Raw genomic sequence first — 15900 nt, forward strand, 5'->3', positions numbered from 1 at the left:
CCCACACATCCTTGAAACAAGTGAAACTCAGCTAAACCAGACCAAATAAAGATGCCCTATATTAAGTGAAAAACTGTAGTGATCATTAAATAATAAATATTTAGTGTACTTTGTTTATTCAGTTGACATCCAACTCTTATTTCAGTTTTACTTGCTGATATTGGGGATATCCCAGATGTAGGATAATTTCTAGAAATTATGAAAGTTTTTATTTTAAATCATTTGATCACATCTCTTTTACAACACCATCAGTAGTTCTAATTTTTTCATGTCTTTAACATTTTCAATATGCTTACAAATTCTTATAATCCACATTACCACAAAAATAGTGTGTGAGAAAACCAGTCTTTATGTCTTGGAGACACTGTTAGTGCCTGTTTGTACCTCTTAGGCCTTCACCACTTCTGGGCACACCAGGGTCTCCTCACCCCATGCAGCTGCCCCTTGCATCCAGAGGACTTTCTCTGTTTGCAGAAGTAAGCTTGAGTCCCTGAACAGGCAATGCCAGAATCGCCAGGCGGTCAGTGCTCCTGGGAGCAGCTTTCAACTCGTTCTGGGTGAGGATGTATACCACTCAGCTTGTTTTTGCTACTGAAAGCCCACAAACAGTGCCACTGGCAGGAGTACGGCATGAAGGGAGATCACCTGTGCCAAGAAAATGTATGTAATCCTGTGAGGATGAAGCCCTGCATCCTACGGGAAGATTCAGTATAATCCGTCAGCTTGCCACAAGGTAGCTGGCTAGTCCTGCTAGAAATAATGTTTTAGGGGCTCAGCATTGCTCTGGCCTCTACTGCTGGCAGGTTGACCAGTCAGCTGTGATGGGATCGTGAGGCTGAACTCATGTCCGGCCTCCATCCTTGAAGGCCTGCCGAATAAAGACAGGAAGTAGCTGGGGGAGAGAGCTGTCTGACATCCTTACGATGGACCAGTCTGTGCTCCTGTTATTGAGAGCCTGCTCATCGATTGGGCCATCCAGAGGCAGTCACCTGTCACATGGTCTTAGCATTCTGAAATCATTCTCCTCATCTACATATCTTTTCTCAGACATCCTTGTCACAATTTTTCTACTTTTGTTTTTTTCCAAGTTCGTAATTGCCCAAGTAGCCCAAAGGTTTCCTCTGCTGCCTTCCAGGGCTACCTCTGAACGTGGCTGTAGCGCCGTGGCGCAAAGGGTGAGTAGAGGAAGAATCAGCACTACTGCTGCTGCTAACTCGCTTCAGTCGTGACCGACTCTGCGACCCCAGAGATGGCAGCCCACCAGGTTCTCCCGTCCCTGGGATTCTCCAGGCAAGAGCGCTGGGGTGGGTTGCCATTGCCTTCTCCAATGCATGAAAGTGAAAACAGAAAGTGAAGTCGCTCAGTCGTGTCCGACTCTTAGCGACCCCATGGACTGCGACCCACCAGGCTCCTCCGTCCATGGGATTTTCCAGGCAAGAGGACTGGAGTGGGGTGCCATTGCCTTCTCCGAGAAACAGCACAACAAGAGACAATTACCATGGAGGTATGAATCTTCTCTTCATGAGCATACCAGTGTCTTCTCCTTTACTCTGTCAGTGAAACGTTATGGAAAAACAACACTCTTCAAAAGGAACTGCCAAAAAATCATAATTTTCAAAATTTGTGAACTTTTAGCAGTCAAGTTTTTATAAGTAGGCATAAACTTTCTACGCATAAATATATCAAAACATAGAAAAATATGATCATTTTTTCCTAGGAAAGAACACTCACCTTAAACAATTCAACAAATATTTATTAAGTGATTAATGTATGCCTAATACTCTATTGGTCTACTGTTTGAGTATAGTACTGTGCAATGGAACTTTCTGCAATGCTGCTAATGTTCTATATCTTTGCTGTCCAATATGATAGCCACTAGCTATATGTGGCTATTGAACACTTGAAATGTGGCTGGGATGACTGAGGGATTGCATTCTAAATTTTATTTCATTTTAATGTAGTTGAAATTAAATGGTCACAAGTGGCTACTGTCTGTTATATTACAGAGCACATTCAGTAGGTTAATGGTTTTAACCATTTTGCTAGTTTGCAAATATTTTCTTCCATTCCTTAGGTTGTCTTTCACACTATTGATTATTTCTTTTGCTGTGCAGAAGCCTTCTAGTTCAGTATAGTACCACTTATCTTTTTCTTTTGCTTCTTTTGCCTGTTTTTGATGTTATTGAAGGCGGGAGAAGAAAGGGATGACAGAGGATGAGATGGTTGGATGGCATCACCGACTTGATGGACGTGAGTTTGAGTGAACTCAGGGAGTTGGTGATGGACAGGGAGGCCTGGTGTGCGGCGGTTCATGGGGTCGCAAAGAGTCGGACACGACTGAGCGACTGAACTGAATTTTGATGTTATAACCTTGAAATAGTTGTCAAGACCGATGTTATGAAGATTTCTCCTATATTTTCTTCTGAGAGTTCTAACCAAAATCCATCCATTATGAGCTGATTTTTGTGTGTGGTGTAAGAGAAGCGGACAGTTGTATTCTTTGGCATGTTGCTGTCCAGTTTTTCCAGCAGTCTTTGTTAAAGTCACTGTCCTCTCTGCATTGTGTAGTACCATTCTTGTCAAAGATCTGTTGACCACATACACATGGGTTTAATTCTGGGCTCTCTTTTCTATTCTGTGACTGTCTTTATGTATATACGTAGTATTTTGATTGCTATAGCTTTATAATATATTTGGAAATAGGGAAGCTTGACGCCTATAGCTTGGTTCTTCTTTTTCAAGACTGTTTTGGCTGTTCAAAGTCTTATGTGATTCCATGTGAATTTTACAATTGTCTTTTCTGTTTCTGTAACAGTGCCATTGAGACTTAGATAGACATTGCTTTGACTCTGTCCGTATCTTTGGGTAGTGTGTTAGTCACTCAGTCATGTCCGATTCTTTGGGACGCCATGGACTGTGGCCCACCAGGCCCTTCTGTCCATGGGATTCTCCAGGCAAGAGTACTGGAGTGGATTGCCATTCCCTTCTCCAATATCTTTGGGTAGTATGGACATTTTAACGATATTAATTCTTCCAGTTCATGAACATGAGCTATCCTTCCAGTTGTTTTTGTATTATTTATTTTATCAATGTTTTGTCTTTTTCAGTGTACAAATGTTTCATTTTCTTAGTTAAGTTTATCCCTAAATAGTTTATTCTTTTTAATGTTATTGTAAATGGGATAGTTTTCCTAATTCCCTTTTTCAATAGTTTGTTACTACTGTATAGCAACACAACTGATTTTTGAACACTGATTTTGTGTCCTGCAACTTTCCTGAAGATATCTGATAAGGGTTAGCTTCCAAAATATATAAAGTATTTCTACATCTCAAAAGTGGGCTTTCCTGGCAGCTCAGCAGTAAAGAATCTGCCTGCCAATGCAAGAGGTGTGAGTTTGATCCCTGGGTAGGGAAGATCCCCTGGAGAATGAAGTGGAAACCCATTTGCAGTATTCTTGCCTGGAAAATCCCATGGACAGAGGAGCCTGGCAGGCTACAGTCCATGGGGTCACAAAGAGTTGCACATGACTTAGCCACTAAACAACAACAACAGCATCTCAATAAAAAGAAAACCTAATAATTCTACTAAAAACGAGTTAGAGATTTGAGTAGACATTTCTCCAAAGAAGATATACAAATGGCCAACACATGTATGAAAAGCTTCTTAATGCCACTAATTATCAGAAAATGCAAATCAAAATACAATAAAATATCACCTCTCATCTGTTAGGACAGTTAAGAAAAAAAAAAGGCAAGTGTGGGTAAGAATGTAGAATAATTAGAACCTTTGTACACTATTGGTGAGAATGCAAAATCGTGCAGCCACTATGGAAAACAATATGGAGGTTCCTCAGAAAATTAAAAAGAGAGCTACCAACTGACCCAGCAAACCTGCTTTAGGTATTTATCTTAAAGAACTGCAATCAGAATCCTGAAGAGATATTAGCACCCCCACGTTCACCACAGCATTATTCAGAATAGCCAAGATGTGGAACAAAATTACATGTTCATTGACAGATGAATGGATTAAAAATTTTGTACTATATACACACAGTGTACTATTATTCAGCCTTTAAAAAAAAAGGAAATCCTGTCATATGCAACAATATTTCTGAATCTTGAGAATATTATGCTGAGTGAAATAAACTAGTCATAGAAGGACAGTTACTGTATGATTCCACTTATATTGGATCTAAATAGTCAAATTCATAGAAACAGTGCAATGGTGGTTGTCAGAGCTTGGAGGGAGGGGGAACTGGGGGAGTTGTTGACCAGCTGGTACAAAATTTCAGTTATGTAAGGTGAGTGATTTTTAAAGATCTGGTGTACAACGTTGTGCCTATAGATCACAATACTGCACTGCACACCTAAAAATCTGTTAAGGGGGTAAATCTCATGTAGTTCTTCTTATCATAATAAAAACTAAAAGAATATTTCCCATAGTAAAGCATAAACTGAATAGCAGATTTAAAATACCCACTGTATTTCAGTGACTTAAAACTATTAATAAAGGTAAAAAGACAGGCATTTTCTGGTAAACCAATTGATTTTCTTTTTTAAAAGTTTTTTAAAAATAGACTTTACTTTTAAGAAAAGTTCTCAGTTTATAGAAAAATTAAGATCATAGTCTAAGCAAGTTACCATATAACTGCCCTCCATTTCCCCATTTTACTAATATCATATACTAATATGGTACATGTGTTACAATTAATGAACTGATACCAGTATATAATTATTAACCTAAGTCCATAATGTATTTATAGGCTTCCCAGGTAGAGCAGTGGTAAAGAATCTGCCTGCCAACGAGACACCAAAGAGAAACGGGTTTGATTCCTGGGTTGGGACGATCTCCTGGAGTACAGAATGGCAATCCAGTATTCTTGCCTGGAAAATTCCTTGGACAGAAGAGCCTGGTGGGCTATAGTCCATGGCACTGCAAAGAATCAAACAGCGCTGAGTTGTCTGAGAATGCATGCATGCATACTTTATTCATATTTCCTTAGGTTTTAGCTACTGTCCTTTTTCTGTTCCAGGACCCTATCCAGCACACCACATATCATTCAGATGTCACAATTCCTGGAGGGTTCTCTTGGCTGTCTTTCCTTTCTCTGACTTTCCTTGATTTCTTGATTTCTCTGTCTTTCGACCTTGGCAGTTTTGAGGACTACTGGTCAGATATTTTGCAGCTAGGCAGGTACTTTTCTTTCTTTTTTTATTACAAAACTTTATTTTTAATTGAATTAGAGCTGATTTACAATATATTAATTTCAGGCATAGTGATTCAGTATTTTTATAGATTATACTCCACTAACAGTTATTGCAACATAACAGCTATATTTACCTGTTCTGTACAACATATCCTCACAGCACTATTTAAGAAAACCAAGATGTGGAAGGAGTAACCCAAGTGTCCATCAACAGATAAATGGATAAAAAGAAGACATGGTACACACACACACACACACACACACACTCATACAAACATACATACATACAAAGCAAGTGTGCATGCTAAGTCGCTTCAGTCATGTCCGACTCTTTGCAACTTTATGGACTGTAGGCCGTCAGGCTCCAGGCAAGAATACTGGAGTGGGCTTCCATGCTATCCTCCATGGAATATTCCTGACCCAGGGGTCAAAACTGCATCTCCTGCAGCTTCTGCATTGCAGGTTGATTCTTTACCTCTGAGCCACCAGGGAAACCTGTACATACAATGGAATAGTAGCAAACGAGAAACAGAGTCACAGATTTAGAAAACAAATTAGTGGTTACCAATAGGGGCTTCCCTGGTGGCTCATATAGTAAAGAATTTGCCTGCAGTGCAGGAAAACTGGGTTCAATACCTGGGTTGGGAAGATCCTCTGGAGAAGAAAATGGCACCCCACTCCAGTATTCTTGCCTAGAGAATTCCATGGACAGAGGAGTCTGGCGGGCTACAGTCCATGGGGTCCCAAAGAGTAGGACACAACTAAGCAACTAACACTTTCACTTTTCAGTAGGGAGAGAGGAGTGGAGAGGGGCAAGATAGGGGTATGAAATTAAGAGATACAAACTACTAAATATAAAATAAACTCATTGATTTTCAAATGTAAAGAAAGAAACTTGCTAGTGTCCAAGGGAAAGAAAGAGAAGGCAACACATAGAAAGTGAGATGACTTTAGATCTCTCAGAAATTGTTGATGACAGATAACAACAGAGAAACCTGTACAATGTATAAAAAGGAAATACATATAACAACATTCTTCTGACCAGTTGACTTGTCTTTACTGCAAAAACAAAATGAAGATGAATTTGATAGACCCAAAGATCAGGAAGTAAAGCATTTTATCTTCTCACTGGTAAAAGATATACTGTTGGATAATGTCCATTTACTAGAATTATATTTAAATAACCATGGAAAATAAAATATAAAATGAAAAGGCTGTAATTTTTAAAATAAAAATGCTTAACAGGAATAATAATTTAACTCTAAAAACAAAACAAAAAAATAGGTCTTAACTATAACAAGATTTGGAAAAATGAGGAAGTAGCTAGTAAGTGAAAAAATTTAAAAATGAGTAAATACCAGATATAATAAACATCTCTTATCTCTGGGTTGAGATAGAATAGTCTAGCAGCCACTCTACCACCCCTCACTTCAGTTACCCACCTTAGGCTGAGACCCAGACCTCCTTGGAGAGGGCAGGGCTAGCCTCACTAAATGATGGAGAAATCACTGAAGTTCTATACCAGTGAGACACGCTGAGGATCTGTCTAGAGTTCTGTGGATGCCATCTGCATGGATGTGCTATGGCTCAGGACCTGCTGTAAAGTCATTGGGAGAGATGCCATGACAAGCTGCTGATCGGTGGCATGCTGCATGGAGGTGGAGAAGTTGTTCTCTGCAGAAGCTGGGTGTCAAAGAAAGTCACACCATGCAGGTGCCCAGAGCCTGAGAAATGGTGTTCTACAGGAACTTGGCATTGGGCACAAGAAGTTCTGCAGGGGACAGAAGCAGCGAGAGCTGCGCCTTGCAGGATCCAGCCCTGGAGAAACCCTGCTCTGGGGGCCTGAGTGCTTGCAGGGAGACCTAGAGGGATTCATGGCATCAGAAGCTTGCCTGCTCACAGAGCAGCACAAAAGCAGGCAGTGAGGTGTCCGTGTCAGAAGGGACAAAAGGTGATCACCAAGCTGGGCCTGAGACTATGATCTCACTGAGTGACTGTACCTTCTGGAAATGGCGTTGGAGCAGAGACATTGGAGGGCCTGATATATACAGCTGATGCCAACAGTGAAGTTGGTGCAAGAAACCCCCAAATAGCAGCACCCTGGACCTGGGAAATGTGAAATGCCAGGATGGAGGAAGCACAAGCTGGAATCGAGATTGCTAGGAGAAATATCAATAATCTCAGATGTGCAGATGACACCACCCTAACTGCAGGAGCAAAGAGGAATTAAAGAGCCTCTTTATGAAGGTGAAAGAGGAGAATGGAAAAGCCAGCTTAAAACTCAACATTCCAAAAACTAAGATCATGGCATCTGGTTCCATCACTTCATGACAAATAGATGGGGGAAAAAATAGAAGTAGTGACAGGCTTTATTTTTTCGGGCTCCAAAATCACTGTGGGTGGTGACTGCAGCCATGAAATTAAAAGACGTTTGATCCTTGAAAGGAAAGGTATGACAGACCTAGATAGCATATTAAAAAGCAGAGACATCACTTTGCCTACAAAAATCCATATAGTTAAAGCTATGGTTTTTCCAATGGTCATGTATGGATGTGAGAGTTGGACCATAAAGAAGGCTGACCACCAAAGAATTGATGCTTTTGAATTGTGGTGATGGAGAAGCCTCTTGAGAGTCCCTTGGACAGCAAGGAGATCAAACTAGTCAATCCTAAAGGAAATCAGCCATGAATATTCATTGGAAAGACTGATGCTGAAGCTGAAGCTCCAATACTTTGGTTACCTGATGCGAAGAGCCTACTCATTGGAAAAGACCAGATGCTGGGAAAGATTTAGGGCAAGAAGAGAAGGGGCCACAGAGGATGAAATTGTTGGATGGCATCATCAGCTCAATGGATCTGAGTTTGAGCAAACTCGGGCAGGTAGTGAAGGACAGGGAAGTATGGCGTGCTGTAGTTCATGGGGTTGCAAAGAGTTGGACATGACTGAGTGACTGAACAACAGAACTGGAAAGGGCTTCTTCCTTTTGCAATATTCCTCCTGTTCCCGCTAATGATAATGCCTGATGTCATGCTTGCTGCAAAAGAAGGATGCTTGAAAGAACATTCATAGTATCCTATTTCACAGGATAATGATAAGTCCATTATCACAGAACAGATAATGAAGGGTAAATTTGGAGCTGAAAAGCAATAGATTGATAACTCGCATGCAGGTATAGTTTCACTTTAGCATTTAAATAAATCTTCAGTCTCAACTTTAAATGTATCTAATGTTATCTAAATAGAATTGTGATTTTCTATCATTTTCATCCATTTGTAAATCATATGAACAAATGCTTCACTAGTCAGATATGTTGTTATTCTTTTTTTCTTTTATTTAAGCTAGTGTTTCCACTTCGCTTCTGGATAACTTCACTTGATTTTATTCACAAAATACATTTGTGAATTGACACAAGTTATTTAGAATCCTTATCACCATGACAGCGAATAGGAAACTTTGAGGCGCCTTGTATCAGTGATGTCACTCAGTTCTTTTCAGTCTTTCCTCGTGAAATACTGAACACCACCTAGCAACACTATTTTTAATACTTTCCCACCTGACTACTTGCCTGGGTTCTTCTTAATTTTGTTAAAACAAAGAGCTGGAAATCACTAGTTTTGCAAAAGAATGTGTAACGTAGTCATTAGAGTCGTTCACTTTCTCAGTTTTCCTGAAGTATCCGAAAAGTCTTTACAATAGACAGCAAAAGGCTCCAATTTTTTACCTGTCACTCTTTAACTTAGAGTCTTATATTGAAAAACTGGGATAAAATCAATCCTATAAAAATTGAAATTATATCATCTTATGAACTGTGAACACGCACATGTATAGTTGTGTAAATTTTCAAACTTTCAAAGTACCATAAAAAGGCATAAAAAATGGGCAAAGATGATGCTCGAGAATTTTTACAAGATTAATTATTTTATGGTTTTAAATATTTGAAATGATTAGGCATATGAAATAATCATAACAGCATAATAATTGGGAAGTACAACATACTACCTATGTTGTAGTGAAGGTGATTTTCTGAAGTGCCTCTACATTAGAGACAGATCTTTGGAATATTGTGTGCCAGAACTCTACAGAAATAGATGTTCTGACACCTATAGGTTCACATTTTGGTTCAGGTTTTCATTAATCTTGATCCTGAAGCTATCAGAGATATATGTTGCCTTTAGAAAGTCATAAAATCTTTCCGGAACTTTTGCCTGGATCAGAGATACCAGAAGAAAGGTAAGTTGTCTTACAGGTAGATCAATAAAACTTATCCTACTGGAAGATATAAAGAGAAGATGATTCAGGACAAATAAACAGAGTTTCAGTGATCTGAGCAACATATCCTAAGTCTTACATATGAGTAAAGTCCCCAAAATGAGTTATTTGAAAAAGTAATAGCATACATTTTCCTAAGTTTGATGAAGAAATGAATTTGTAGATCCCATATGCTCAGCAAACCCTAACAGGATAAATCAACTAGGCATATCATAGTATATGATATATATATTTCAATCATTATTGAAAACCAAAGATAAAGAGGATGTGTTAAGAGCAGCCAGAGGAGAAAAGAAATATTACACAGTTGAACAATTTCATAGACAGTATTTGACTTCATATCAGAAACAATGGAAAGAAAACATGATAGAACCAATTTATTAAAAGTACTGCAAAAACACCCATCTAGATTTCTCTATCCCGAAAAAATGTCTATCAAAACTGAGGAAAAATAAACTCATTTTTATACAGATGAAAGCAGGGAGAATTCAATTCCGCTGGACTTGCACCACAAGAAATGTAAAAGGAAGTTAGTTTGCTGTGATCCACAGAGTAAAAGTCTTTAGCATATCCTTGAAGCAGAAGTAGATGTTTTTCTGGAATTCCCTTGCTTTCTCTATGATCCAACAAATGTTGGCAATTTGATCTCTGGTTCCTCTGCCTTTTCTAAACCCAGCTTTTACATCTGGAAGTTCTTGGTTCACGTACTGTTGGAGGCTAGCTTGAAGGAATTTGAGCATAACTTTCTAGCATGTGAAATGAGAGCAGCTGTATGGTAGTTTGAACATTGTTTGGCATTGCCCATTTTTCGGATTGGAATGAAAACTGAACTTTTTCAGTCCTGTGACCACAGAACTGAACAAAAATAGCCAAGTTAAAAAAGTTGCTTAATGTATGATGGCACGCATAGAAAGTTCTAGAACAGGCAAAACTATGTTGATAAAAGATCCATGGTTTTCTAGGGGTGAGAACGGGAAAATAGATTCAAATGGAAAAGAGAACCTTCTCAGCTAATAGAATTATTTTGTATTTCATTTGGGAAAGTGGGCACATGATTGTATCAGTTCAGTTCAGTTCAGTCGCTCAGTCCTGTCTGACTCTTTGCAACCCCATGAATCTCAGCACACCAGGCTTCCCTGTCCATCACCAGCTCCTGGAGTTCACTCAGACTCACGTCCATCAAGTCAGAGATGCCATTTAGCCATCTCATCCTCTGTCTTCCCCTTCTCCTCCAGCCCTCAATCCCTCCCAGCATCACAGTCTTTCCCAATGAGTCAACTCTTTGCATGAGGTGGTCAAAGTACTGGAGTTTCAGCTTCAGCATCATTCCTTCCAAAGAACACCCAGGGCTGATCTCCTTCAGAATGGACTGGTTGGATCTCCTTGCAGTCCAAGGGACTCTCAAGAGTCTTCTCCAACACCACAGTTCAAAAGCATCAATTCTTTGGCGCTCAGCCTTCTTCACAGTCCAACTCTCACATCCGTACATGACCACTGGAAAAACCATAACCTGGACTAGACGGACCTTTGTTGGCAAAGTAATGTCTCTGCTTTTGAATGTGCTATCTAGGTTGGTCATAACTTTTCTTCCAAGGAGTAAGTGTCTTTTAATTTCATGGCTGTAATCACCATCTGCAGTGATTTTGGAGCCCAAAAAATAAAGTCTGACACTGTTTCCATTGTTTCCCCATCTATTTGCCATGAAGTAATGGGACCAGATGCCATGATCTTCGTTTTCTGAATGTTGAGCTTTAAGCCAACTTTTTCACTCTCTTCTTTCACTTCCATCAAGAGGCTTTTTAGTTCTTCTTCACTTTCTGCCATAAGGGTGGTGTCATCTGCATATCTGAGGTTATTGATATTTCTCCTGGCAATCTTGATTCCAGCCTGTGCTTCTTCCAGTCCAGCGTTTCTCATGATGTACTCTGCATAGACGTTAAATAAGCAGGATGACAATATACACTCTTGACGTCCTCCTTTTCCTATTTGGAACCAGTCTGTTGTTCCATGTCCAGTTCTAACGGTTGCTTCCTGACCTGCATACAGGTTTCTCAAGAGGCAGGTCAGATGGTCTGGTATTCCCATCTCTTTTAGGATTTTCCACAGTTTATTGTGATCCACACAGTCAAAGGTTTTGGCATAGTCCATAAAGCAGACAGAAGTGTATACATTTGTCAAAACTAATTAGACACTGCACTTAAAAATATATGCCTTTGAGTGTATCGGGCTTCCTTGATGGCTCAGTTGGTAAAGAACCCACCTGCAGTGCAGGAGAGCCTAATTCGATTCCCGGGTTGGGAAGATCCTCTGGAGAAGGGATAGGCTCCCACTCCTGTATTCTGGCCCGGAGAATTCCATGGACTCTATAGTCCACAGGGTCACAAAGGGTTGGACATGACTGAGCAATTCGCTTTGACTTCTGAAGGTATTAAGTGATACCCTAATAAAGCTGAAGAGTCAGGGAACTCTGCTTCAGTCTTGTTTCTGTAGGTCCATGACCATGGTCTGAGAGTAGGCTTGGGGCACAGCTGGTGAGTAAGGCTGGCAGTGGTAAGAAGAGCTGGGCATGGATTTGGGAGAGGGAGAGAGGACAATGAGGACCTGTGGGACCAGAGCTCCTTTCTGTCATAAATGTAAGCGTAGCTCCTGCAACGGTTAATGGCTGTTTTTCAAACCTTGCACAAGTTCCTCTAGCTGAGAGCCCTGCAGGGAATTCTGGGAAAGCAGGTTCCCAATTAACTAAGCTGACAAAGACCCCTCGGAAACCGTGAATCACTATAGTTCTATTTTTAGAAGTGAGAAAAATTCAAGCCTTACAATTTCACCCACCAAAGCTTGAGAAAATTGTGTGTGTGTGTGGGGGGAATCTAAATGCATTGCATTTCTGTAAAGGCTAAAATTTTTACTTGATATTGTTAGCTGTCAAATTAACTTTTCTTACTTCATTCACACACATGAAATTTATTCATAAAGACTGTGCATGGTACACTGAGCAGCAGGATATTTCTAAAGTCTCTTTGAATTTACTACTGAGCTTTTTCTCATTTTACTACCTTAGTGTTTACCATCCAGCTATTATTATGTATATCTTGTAAATATATAATTACACACCAGGTTTGCATATAGTGGAACAAACCTCTTTCAGCTGGAGAGGGAAATTTATAAGCCCAGCTGCTGTTGTTACTGTGTTACTCCCATCTAGGGAGGAGGCAAAGACAAACAAAAAACCCAAATCCCCCTCTCAAAAGGAAGCCAAAACTCCCGAAACATCCCCCCCCCCAAAAAAAAAGCCAAAAAAGGGCACACCTCTTTTCATAATTCTTCTGGAGCTCCACAAGGAATTTATGACGGGAAAGCACAACTTTCTACCAGGTTTAGATGCTGGGTACAACTTCTCTTAGGCAACTAATGAGCCACTTTGCCACAAGTGAGTGAACTGCTGAAAAGCTTAATATTTATACCCATCCTGGTGTCCAGAAACTTTCATTCTCTCTAAATTGCTTTCGCTTTTCAACGTTCTCCTTGCCATTAACCTAGATAGTATCTTGGTTTAGGAAACTTTTTAAAACATGAAATTTATTTTCTTTCTTCCTTTATTCAGTTAGTTATCAAATTCCATAGACATTTATTTCATTTTCTATTTCACATTTGTTAAACATTTACTAGGTGTTGGGAAAGAAAATGAGCACAGAGGAGAGGTGAGCAAAAATGAATTTAATATGGCCACAGCCCTCCCTTCCACCCGTTCCCTTGCTTGCCAGCCTCCTCCATGCCCCATGGGGTCAAGTGTGGAGCATGCTCTGAACAACTCATGGAAAGGGTTCTTATACCAGTCAATCCTGCTCAAGCTCTGTTGCTTGCATCTTGAAGTATCATTTCCCTCTCCTTCCCTCTCCTGGCCCTTGGCTTCCTCTGCAACACCTTACCTACAAATTTATTTCACATTACTCCCCCTCCCAAATTTATTTCACACTGTGTGTTCAGTTAATTCAGTCATGTCTGACTTTTTGTGACCTCATGGACTTTAGCCCACCAGGCTCCTCTATCCATGGAATTGTCCAGGCAAGAATACTGGAGTGGGTTGCCATTTCTTTCTCCAGGGGATCTTCCAAGCCCAGGGATTGAACCCCGGTCTCTTGTATCTCCTGCATTGGCAGGCAGATTCTTTACCACTAGTGCCATCTCATCCAAATTCAACCTCACCTCACCCTGTCACACCCCTTACTCTTCCTGGAGCATTAGGTTTAAGCCCATCTCCCAAACTTTGCTTCTGCTATTCTACCACCTGGGGAGCTGTCTTCGCTTCTCTTTACATCTTCCCCATGCTTAATCCATTTTGAAAATTCTTTATCCTATATATGAATTTCCAATTAGGAAACATTTTGTGTTTATAGAATTACATTAATCTGTTTTTCTCACTCTTTGTTTTATGGGTGTATATTTTCCTAAGTCATTTGTTAATTAGCCATTATCTGCTTTTTATGCTGTATCACTGCTGGCAGGCCATTTAATTCATAGACCATTGCAGGGAGATGATCAGGAGCCCAGATTCTGAAACCTCCCTCATCCTGGATTTATATCTCAGTCAGTCACTGTCTGGTCCTCTGCAAGGTTTAGTTTATCTGTGTCTCAGTGCCTTCATCTGAAAAGAGTGGACATTACCTTTCTCATAGGATTGATGCAAAGATTAAGTGATAAAAATGCTGGAAAGTGCTTAGAAAGATGCCTGCAATATAGTAAACATTAGCTCTTATTAGTGTTTGTCTGCTCAGTTGCTTCAGTTGTGTCTGACTCTTTGCGACCCTATAGACTATAGCCCATCAGGCTCCTCTGTCCATGGGCTTCTCCAGGCAAGAATACTGGAGTGGGTTGCCATGCCCTCCTCCAGGGGACCTTCCCAACCCAGGGACCCAGCCCATGTCTCTTTTGTCTCATGCATTGGCAGGTGGGTTATTTACCACTAGTGCCACTAAGGAAGCCCAGCTGTTATTAGAAGTACTAAGTAAATATTTGTTATTTGAAAACAGAAAAGCACATACAGTATAATTAACAAAATACTTAACAAGAGCAAAAGAATGTATTGACTACTGGAGGAGCTACTTCTTCTGTATATAGTAAAAAAAATACATAATCTTCAGCATTTCTCTTTTTGTCATACTTGTCTGGTAACCCCTCATCCTGGTCAAACTATATTCTCCACTGACTATAATCACATCTTCTCAACTGAATTTGTTTTGAGAAAACAGTCATGTTGACTGATTGTAGTTTAAATTTATGGGCACTAATATTTAGTTCACTATCAGTGCTTCCTGGGAAATCTGTGTTTTCTAGTCTATTAATGCTTCCCAACTACTCCACAACCTCTCCTTGCTTCTTAATTCTTTACCAATTTCTCCCCTGTCTTTATGCCTAGCTGAAAACTTAGCTTCCTAGTATAGTAAACAGAAGAGAGCTTGGGGTTTCCTGGTGGTCTAGTTAGTGGTTAAGAGCGAGAACTTTAACAGCTTCTCAAGAAAGCATCTTCCTGCTCTCCTGATCCTGAGTCAAAACCTCAGTCTTCCTTCTACTTCTTTGATAAGCAGTTAGTGCTCCTATATAAGATCAACCTATTAAATTGGGCACCAGATCTTATTCCTCTTGATTATTAAAGAAAATCCGTCCAGCATTATGCCTCTCTTTTGCCTGCAGAGTTAATAATTCCCTCTTTCCTGGATCAGTCTCATCGATATACAAACACGACTCTTTGTATCATCTAAAGTCTCTTCCCTTTATCACAGCTTGTCCCTCCAGCTGCCATTCTCTGCCCCCTTTACCACAAAATTCTTCAAGGATTGTCTATATTCTCTGTCTCTATCTTCTCCTGTCCTGTACCTAATCTGATTAGCCCCAATGCTCCCATTACTCCACCCAAACTGTTACTGCCAAGGTCATTTGTGATATGTCAGTAATATTGGTGTAATTGATCACTCTCTCTTGAAAAATTTTGTAGTTGTTTTCCTACCATATTGCCTACAGTTTCTCAGTCTCATTTGCTTGTTTTTTCTTATAAAATTGATCTTTAAAGATAAGACTGACTCCAGACCCAATCCTTCAGTTCAGTTCAGTCACTCAGTTGTGTCTGATTCTTTGTGACCCCATGGACTGCAGCATGCCAGGCCTCCCTGTCCATCACCAATTCTGAGAGCTTGCTCAAACTCATGTCCATTGAGTTGGTGATATCATCCAACCATCTCATCCCCTTCTCCTCCTGCCTTCAATCTTTTCCAAGCATCAAGGGCTTTTCCAATAAGTCACTTCTTTGCATCAGGTGGCCAAAGTATTGGAGCTTCAGCTTCAACATCAGTCCTTCCAATGAATATTCAGGACTGATCTCCTTTAGGATGGACTGGTTGGATCTCCTTGCAGTCCCAGGGACTCTCAAGAGT

Source organism: Oryx dammah, unplaced genomic scaffold (assembly GCF_014754425.2).
Source record: "Oryx dammah isolate SB20612 unplaced genomic scaffold, SCBI_Odam_1.1 HiC_scaffold_3, whole genome shotgun sequence".
Taxonomy (NCBI): Eukaryota; Metazoa; Chordata; class Mammalia; order Artiodactyla; family Bovidae; genus Oryx; species Oryx dammah.